Consider the following 9,380-nt stretch of genomic DNA (forward strand, 5'->3'; position numbering starts at 1 on the left):
CCACTGCACTCCAGTCTGGGCGATGGAGTGAGACTCCAACTCAAATAAATAAATAAATAACACCTGTTGTTGATGCTGCCGGCGCTGGCGGAGGCATGGGCTCCCCCACCTCGCCTCTGCGGCCACCCATCTCCACCAATTCTCCTCCCCCATCCTCCTCCTGCCTCTTTCCTTGCCAGTTCACTCCTCCCTCCCCTCTACGCCCCCAAGTTCCCTTCTCCACCCAACCCCTCCTCCCACTCCTTCTCTACTCAAGTCTTTCCCAACCACACCATGTTCCGTTCCCTCCATCTTCCTCCCACCCCATTCCCCTACCTCTTCCCACCCACACCCCGTTCTTCCTTCCACTCCCCCACAGGGAGCACCCACATCCCCACCCACGCTCACCCACACTGGGACACGTAGACATGACAGTGAGTGAACCTCACCCACACAGCTCTGAGGAAGGAAGCCGGGGTCCCTAGAGAAGACCCATACAGACGTGGGAAGACCCATACAGACTCCACACAGACAGTGGTCTCCACCTGGAAGTGATTTTTTTCCTCATTGATGCTACAACAAAGTGACACTGAATAAAATGGAGTTAGCATAGGACCTGCCATCCAAATGTCCTAAGCAGTCAGAGGATCCTTGAGAACAAGTCGGGTGTCTGAACTGGGACTCTTGGTTTGCCAAGCCCCTGATTTGAGCTGAGCTAGGGTGGGCCTAAGGGCCACTTCTGTCCAATATATCAGGTCACCTGTGGTTAGGGCAGGACCAAAATCCCAAGACCACTAACTGGGCAGTTTTTAACTAAGTGACCAGATCACTGGAAACAGTTATTCTGGGGATGGGTTGCTTTTCCAGTTTGGCAAAGAGCTGAACAGAGCCTTCCAGGGCTGCCGTCTCTCCACTCCGCACACAGACTGGTCCGAAGCTCCCATGCCTTGGCCCTACTGCCTCTGAGCATTCTGTCCACTCTTCCCTCTCCTTTCCTGAAGTTTCAACCCAGAGGCCCAGCCACGCACGGAGAAACTCTCCAGGGACACCACAGCCCCATCAGCTGCCCCCAGGAAGCTGCAAACTGGCTGGACACAACCACCAGGGCTTTGCCCACTTCCCTTGATTCCCTAAACACACGTTCCCATTCCTCATAGCAGCCCAGGGTCCAGCTCAGTGAATCTCACGTGCCCTTAAGACTCAAAGTATTAGAGGAAGTTTGTGTTCCCAGTTATTTGTTTCCTAGGGCTCCCTTGATAAATGATCACAAACGGGGGGGCCTAAAACAACAGAAACGTATTCTGTCACCTTCTGGATGCCGCAGTCTGACATCAAGGTCAGCAGGGATGCGTTCCCTCTGGGGTTCCAGGGAAGGATTGTTGCTTGCCTCTCCCAGCTTCTGGTGTCAGTCATCAGTCCTTGGCTTCTGTGGCTTGTGGTCACATGACTCCAATCTCTCCAGACCTTGCACGTCCTCCTCCTCTGTCTGCATCTTCTCCCCTTCTGTCTCTTACGGAACACTTGCCATGGAATTTACACCATGTAATCCAGAATTATCTCATCACAAGATCCTTAATTTTGTTACATCTATAAAGACTATCTTTCCAACTAAGGTAACATTCACAGGTTCTAGGAACTGGATATGGGCCTGGGCATGTCTTTTGAGTGCCATTTTGAGCCTATTCATTCTGTATCCAAGCTACAGTTAAGCTAGTGCAAAAGGGAGACGGAGCAGTTGTTTAACTGTGCCCTCGATTCATTTCTTTATTCACGTACATTTAGAGGCTACGAGAGAGAGAGAGAGAGAGAGAGAGAGACCAAAACCCGGAACAATTTATACCTAATTGCTGTACTAGTCTTGCGCCTAATCCCTAACTTTAACTTGTCGGTAAATATAGCACCCCCATGAATTTCTAAAGAATTCTAAAGCTACCCTTTGAGAATTTACCATGTCTTGGGTACTCTAAAATAATGCTGTTGTTAGAGTCTCCAGAAAGAAAGAGGGACTTTCAAGTGAGAGCAAGAACACCAAGCCCTGGAGGTTTGGCAAATACAGTTGGCACCACTCTATACTGAACTAAGCCTTTAGTTTATAAAAGGATATCTTCTGTCTCTTGTGGCAAAGAATTATGATGTGTAAATTGGTTAATATAGCTGAAGCACTGGGTCTAGTGCCCGAGTCACAGACAGCTGTGGCCACCGTTACCCAGTGACAAGGCATTTCATGCAGTCCTCTTTGTATTGACTCAGTCACCTGCCCCTCACAGCTTTGGGATGTAGACAAAGCAGTGATGAGGCTGTGCGTTTTGTATAAAAGCAGACACTGAGGTTCACACAGGGGAAATGCATTGAAGTCTCCCAGAGTGGCGCAGGGTTCATCCAGTTATACCACAGTGACTCTCCGTGGAGAGGAGGCCTAATGCAGGGCTGGATAAGACAGATCTCTTAATGAGGTGTCAGAAGTGGGACTGGGACTAATACTTTTAGAAATGGCCAGGAGGACACAGGCCAAGTGAAACCAGAAAACTAGACTGAGATTTTAGCCTTCTATGAGGGGGCAGAAGGCAGGGACCTTTCTGAAACATGTGTGAGAGAGGCAGGTTGAGGAAAACCCACCAAATTTGCCATATGTTGCTTCTTTCCTAGAGGCTGTCTTTGGAAGGTCCCTTTCTACAGTTCTCTAGCTCCAAGTTCTCAACACTTGGAAAGATTAAGTTCAAAGAGAGGATTACATAGGTTTTTGGTTTTTTTTTTTTTTAAAGAGACTGGGGGTTCCAAGATGTCTGCCCAGAGCTGAAGCCAGTGGGGCTTAACCAGAGATATTCTGGATGTCAAGAGTCAAAATGACTCCTAGAGCTGGCTCATCCTCCAGGCCAGGGCCTGGCCCAGCTCCGGTGGGATTCAGAGAGGAGGAATGTGGTCTGACTTTTCACTGGGGAGAGGGGTGCAGAGGAGTGATCCACTCAGACCCAGCCTGGCCTTACCCATTCCCCATGTCATAAAGTTTTGAGGACTTTCCCTTCCTTTAGGGGAAACTAGGATAACCACACAACTGGGAAAACCAGCAAGGGAGCCCTTGAACTAAGCCATTCACCATGGCTGAATTTTCAAAACTACCTCCGTCCCCATGTGAAGTAGAATATTGTGGACAGATTATCAGCCCCTGGGTGAGGAACACTGTATACCAGTTACAAATCCCAGACTTGCTGCACTAGTTTCTGCAAGGGTCTCAAAGTTTGGCAGCTGGCTTTGCACAAACCTTTGCATCCTTGACTCTGGCAGGGGATCAAAGCAGACCCAGTGGCCACAGCAGTCATACCTCTACCACGGGCTTTCTTAGGTCTAGTCCAGTGAAACAACACTTGCACAATAGATCAAGTAAAGCAACTCATGGAGAGGCAGCAAGATCAATAAAAGCCTAGGCTCGATGGTGAGCCAGTTCCCAAGGCTCAGGAAAGTTGCCCAGGGTGAGTGAATTCTCATCCTCACTTCACACTGCAGCTGAAGGACCCTAAAAGCACTCTGTTCTGAGTTTTATACACCAGGCACCACTAGGATTGTTAAGTCAAGTAGCTGCAGGACATTCTTTTCTGGGAGTAATGAAGACACAGCCTGAGTTGTCCAACACTTTCTCATCTCAAGAATTTGCATTCTGACTAGGTGGGGTGGCTCATACCTGTAATCACAGCATTTTGGGAGGCCAAGGTGGGAGGATTGCTTGAGGCTAGGAATTCAAGACCAGCCTGGACAACTGAACAAGATCCCACTGCTAAAAAAAAAAAAATCAAAAAATTAGCCAGGTGAAGTGGTGCATACCTATTGTCCCAGGTACTTGGGAGGCTGAGGTGAGAGGATCTTTTGAGCCCAAGAATTCAAGTTTACAGTGAGTTATGATGGCACCACTGCACTCCAGCCTGGGTGACAGACTGAGACACTGTCCCAACCCCCCCCCCAGAATCAGTATGTTTTGCTCAAGAATTGCAAGAAGGGGAGGAGATGCATCCACCAACGTCATTCAAGGACCTGTCCTCCCGCACTCTGGGGCTGCTGCATCCCATGTAAGTAGATCAGCATCCTTCCTGCTCTTTCCTTCTGAGTAGGTCCCCTGCAAAAGGAAACAGGGGCTGGGCACCTCATTGGCTCCAGCACGGACTCTTGATCTGATCAGAGCCCAGGCTGCCTCCTTAGCTGTGTGACCTCTAGTAAGCGACCTCACCTGCCCGTGCATTAGTTTTCTCACAGTAAGAAGAGGATGATTGGACCTTAAGGAATTTACGCACACCATGGGTAAGTGCAGCTTGTTAAGGAAGAGGAAGGGTCCCCGGATGAAGCCTGCAAGGTCACCCAAGAAGACTCAGAAAAGGGGTGATGAGGCTGACATCAAGCGGGAGCGAGGGTGAACCTGACCAGGCGCCTCAGGCCCAAGAGGGCTGAGTAAACCGGAGGTGTCTGAGCAAGAACTTTAGAATCTCAGAGGCACGTGCTGAACTTGCCCTCACTTCCCAGCCACACCTCTTGCCTCTGGGCCATGCCCACCCTGGTGTGCCCCGGTTCTCCCTCTGCTCTGACCACACCCTCTGTCTACCGGTCCTGACCCACGGTGTCCCTCGCCCTCCTGGGTCACCCCCTCCGACGAACCTGGTTGCCTCCCCAGCTAACACACTCCACCCCTGTCAGCCATGCCCCTGCGCTTGGGCCCTCAGACCACGCCCCTCTGCTGGTCTTGGGCCAGGCGCCTAATGTGAATGTAATCCATGCTTAGGAAACACCTCTTCCTTGATTTCCCTCTCACTCCGCTGACTCAGGTCTCATGCCTGTCCTCACACTTCTGCCTCATCCTTGAGAAGCTGAGACCTCCTACTGAAACCACCAAGCCCACAATTGTCCCCGTGGGTGGACTCACCCCATCCTTCCTCCACATTCCCCCACTGGTGCTACAAGAGCGTGTGTGTCTCCTTAAGTTTGCCGCCAGAAATCGGTATGGCACTGAGCCTCTGGACCTGAGGAGTGACTGCAGGTGGACATGATCCCCTAGCTACCACCATGATGGCCCCAGGACAGCACAAAAGAACCCCCCCCCCCCCACGTTCCGTCCTGCAGGAAAGAGTGGCAGTCCTTCCCCACCTTCCAAGGTAGGCAAGACCCAGCTCGTTGCCTGAGTTAGATCCAGCCCTTTTCTCCTGCAACACGGACCTTCCTTCTTGACCTTCAGGGCCCCAGAGTTGCCCCCAAGCTTGTACCTTTGGCTCCTCCAGCTATTGGAAAATAGAGACTCAGCTGGCTGGCTATCATCTCCTCAGGAACCTGCAAGAGCTCCCTTTTCCTTCCCTTCACCTGTCGCCAAGGCCCAATAACTGGTCCCTGGGCTGCTGGTCTACCTCTCACACCTCCCCGAGGATCTAGTCCTCCTCTCTCCTTCGCCCTTGTATCTTCAAATTCTTCCAGCAGACAAACATCTCTCACACTGAAATAATTGCTCTGGCCTCACAACCGCCTCCAGAGCCAGCCTTGTCTTCCTCATCCCTCACAGCCTAGCTTCTTCAGAGAGTTTGTCCCCACTCCCACCTTGGTTCTCCTTGAGGAAGAGCCCTACTGCACCACAAAAATGCACACTGTTAATCTTTCTCTCAGCCTTCCTCAAAGGGACTCACAGTCATTTACCAGGGTGACTGTGCATTAAGAAAATGCAAATAATTAGACTTTTGGGGCATCACTGGACACTGGCTCTGAAATGACACTAATTTAAGGAGTCCCAAATGTCACTGTGGTCTACCACTTAGAGCAGAGGCTTATGGCGATCAGGTGATGCTACAGTTTTGATGTGGTGTCCTCTCCAAAATGTATGTTGAAACTTAATCCCCGTTGCAGAGGTATTAAGAGGTAGGGCTGACGTGATTCGTGGAATACATCGCCACTCTCACTCACCAATGAAAACCAAGAATTGAGGAACTGGGAGGAGGGAAGTTTATTTCTGAATTTGGAATTCAGAGAGACAGTATAAACACCAATCTACTGCCAATATATTACTTATAAATACAGAGTGTGAAATTCAAGGAGCTGAACTGGCCTTGGTATCTATATTAGCTTGGCATTCAGTGTCCAGTGAGGTCGTCTCCTCCTCCTCCTTCCCCTTCTTCCTCCCCTTCTTCCCCTTCCTCCTCTCCTCCTTTTTTTTTGAGTTAGAGTCTCACTCCGTCGCCCAGGCTGGAGGGCAGTGGCACACTCACAGCCACCCCAGCATCAACCTGCTAGGCTCCACAATCCTTCCACCTCAGCCTTCCAAGTAGCTGGAACTACAGGCGTGTGCTACCGCACTGGTTAATTTTTTATTTTATTGTAGAGACGAGGTCTTCCCAAGTTGCCCGGGCTGGTCTCCAACCCACAGGTTCAGGCAATCCACTTTCCTTGGCCTCCCAAAGTGCTGGGATTACACGCTGAGCCACCGAGCCTGGCCCTCCTTTTTTGGTTGTTCTTGTTGTGGTGGTGGTGGTTTTGCTGTGTCATACAGGTCCAAGAGCAGTGGCACAATCACAGCTCATCGTAGCCTCGACCTCCTGGGATCAGGCAATTCTTCCACTTCAGCTTCCCTAGTAGCTTGGACAACAGGGTAGACTACCCTGTGTAGATAATTTTTTTAATTTTTAAATTTTTTGTAGAGACAAGGTCTTGCTATGCTACCTCGGCTGGTCTCAAACTCTGGGGTTCAAACAATCCTGAATGTCAAGCCAATATAGATACCAAGGCCATTTCAGCTCCTCAAATTTTACTGTATTCGTAAGCATAAACATTGGAGTTTTCTGTTTCTTTTTTTTTTGAGTTGGAGTCTCACTCTGTCACCCAGACTGGAGTGCAGTGGCATGCTCCCGACCACTGCAGCCTCGACCTGCTGGGCTCTGGCGATCCTTCCACCTCAGCCTTCCAAGTAGCCAGAACTATAGGCGCGCACTACCACACCCAGCCAATTTTTGATTTATTGTAGAGATGAGGTCTCGCCAAGTTGCCCAGGCGGATCTCGAACCCGCAGGCTCAGGCAATCCACTCGCCTCGGTCTCTCAAAGTGCTGGGATTACAGGGTAAGCCACCTAGCCTGGCCTGGAGTTTGCTTTTGATTAACATCAAACTACATAACATTTTATAAAATTCCAGCTTCAATGATAGACCATCAATTATAACATTCATTGCCTATGTATTCTTAGTACCTATTATCAGGAACCTATAATTTTAGTTTATGTGTGGCTCTAACTAAAAGTACTAGCAGAACTTGTGACAAACACCATTAATCAATGGGTACAAAAAAACAAAAAGTATACTGGTTATGGTTACATGACTGATATAATTATATTTCTAACTTTAACTATTAATCACAGGAATGAATAACAACTGATGTTACTAACTATTTGGGGTTTGTAACTCATTCTGTTTCAGGGAGGGTCAGCACAATCTTATAATTTTAAAGAATGTGGGTGCGTGCAGAGTAGTAGCCCTGAGTAATCCAACATATTAGCAATACAGGGCTATCTCAAGAGGGTCTCTTAATCAGGGCCTTGTGGAAAGGGCTTAAGTCATGTGGGCTCTGCCCTGATGAATAGATTAACCCTTGAAAAAGAGGCTTCGGGGAGAGTGTTCCCCTCTTGCTCTTCCTTCTACCTTCAACCATGTGAGGATACAGCATTTCCCATTTCTCCAAATAAGGACACAGAAATAAGATCCTGTGATCCCAGCACTTTGGGAGGCTGAGGCAGGAGGATGACTTGAGCCCAGGAGTTCGAGACCAGCCTAGGTAACACAGCAAGACCTTGTCTCTATACAAAATTTTTAAGATTTAAACACATGTGGTACACACATGTTGTCTAAGCTACTTGGGAGGCTGACATAGAAGGATCACCTGAGCTTAGGAGGTCAAGGCTGTGGTGAGCCATGATTATGCCACTGCACCTGAGCCTGGGCAGTAGACCAAGACAAGCAAAAGAAGGAGGAGGAGGAGGAGGTGAAGGTCTTTACAGGACACTGAATACCAGTGCCTTGATTCTGAAATTTCCAGCCTTCAGAACTGTTAGGAAATACATTTCCATTGTTTATAAATTACCCAGAATGAACTAAGAGTGGTGACCTATGGAGTTCTAATTCAGGTCTGTCTCACAGTGAGTCTAATGGGTTCCTGAACCCAGCGTGTGGAATTTCTTATTTCTGAATGCTTAATTGGAAGGGACATGCTCAGCAATGGTTTGCTGACCCGAAGGAGGGTTATTATGGTAGCAAAGGCCAAGTAGAAGCCTCTGCCAAGAAAAAGAGTAAACCAAAAGCCAAATCACATTCCTGAGGTACAGTTAGTGCCACCATTAAGGACTAGAAAGATGCAGGGTGGTGATTCTCACCACATCTCCATCCCATTCACCTATTTGACCTATGCAGAAAATGAATAGATCTTGAAGAATGACAATGGGTTATCTCAAACTTAAACAAGTGGTATAGCTTCTTTTCTACATGTGGTTTCATTGCTTGAGAAAATCAACGCTTTCCTCTCAATACCTATTAGTAAAGCCTATCAGAAGCAATTTGATTTCCACTGGCCAGGCCAGCAGTATACCTTCATTGTCCTATCTAATGGGTACATCAAGTCCCATATCTATCTACAGGGTCCCTGTCCATCCTTCCCATCCACAAGATATCATGTTGGTCCAGTACTTTGAGGATATTATGCTAATTGGACATAGTGATAAAGTAGCAACTACTGTAGACACATTGCTAAGACATTTGGATGTCATGAGGCAGGAAATAAATTTGACAAAAATTCGGGGTCTTCCACCTCAGTGAAATATCTAGGAGTCCAGTAATGTGAAGACTGTCAAGATATTCATTCTACGGTGAAGGATAAGTTGTTGCATCTGGCCTCCCCTACAATAAAACTATGATGCAATACCTAGTGTGCCTCTTTGGAGTTTGGAGGCAACACGTTCCTCATTTGGGGGAGGTACTCTGACTCATTTACTGACTGACCCCAAAGCTGTTAGTTTTCAGTGAGGCCCAGAACAAAAGAGGGCTCTGCAACAAGTTCAGGCTGCTGCACAAGCGTCTCTGCCATTTAGGCCACATCATCCAGGAAACCCAGTGGTGCTTGAAGTAGCAGTGGCAGATAAGGATGCTGTTTGGAATCCTTGGCAGGTCTGCAATAGTGAATCACTGCACAGGACTTTAAGATTTTGGAGCAAAGCCTTGCCAATCCGTGAAGATAACTACTTCCCCTTTGAGAAACAGTTTTGGCTTCCTACTGGGTCTTGGTAGAGGCTGAATACTTACACATGGGCCACCAAGTTGTCATGTGACTTGAGACACCTTTCATAGATTGGATTGGATATTATCTGGCCCATAAACCAGAAAGCTGGGCATGCACAACAGTATCA

Source organism: Carlito syrichta, unplaced genomic scaffold (genome assembly GCF_000164805.1).
Source record: "Carlito syrichta isolate Samal-C Ts95f unplaced genomic scaffold, Tarsius_syrichta-2.0.1 Scaffold289273, whole genome shotgun sequence".
NCBI lineage: Eukaryota > Metazoa > Chordata > Mammalia > Primates > Tarsiidae > Carlito > Carlito syrichta.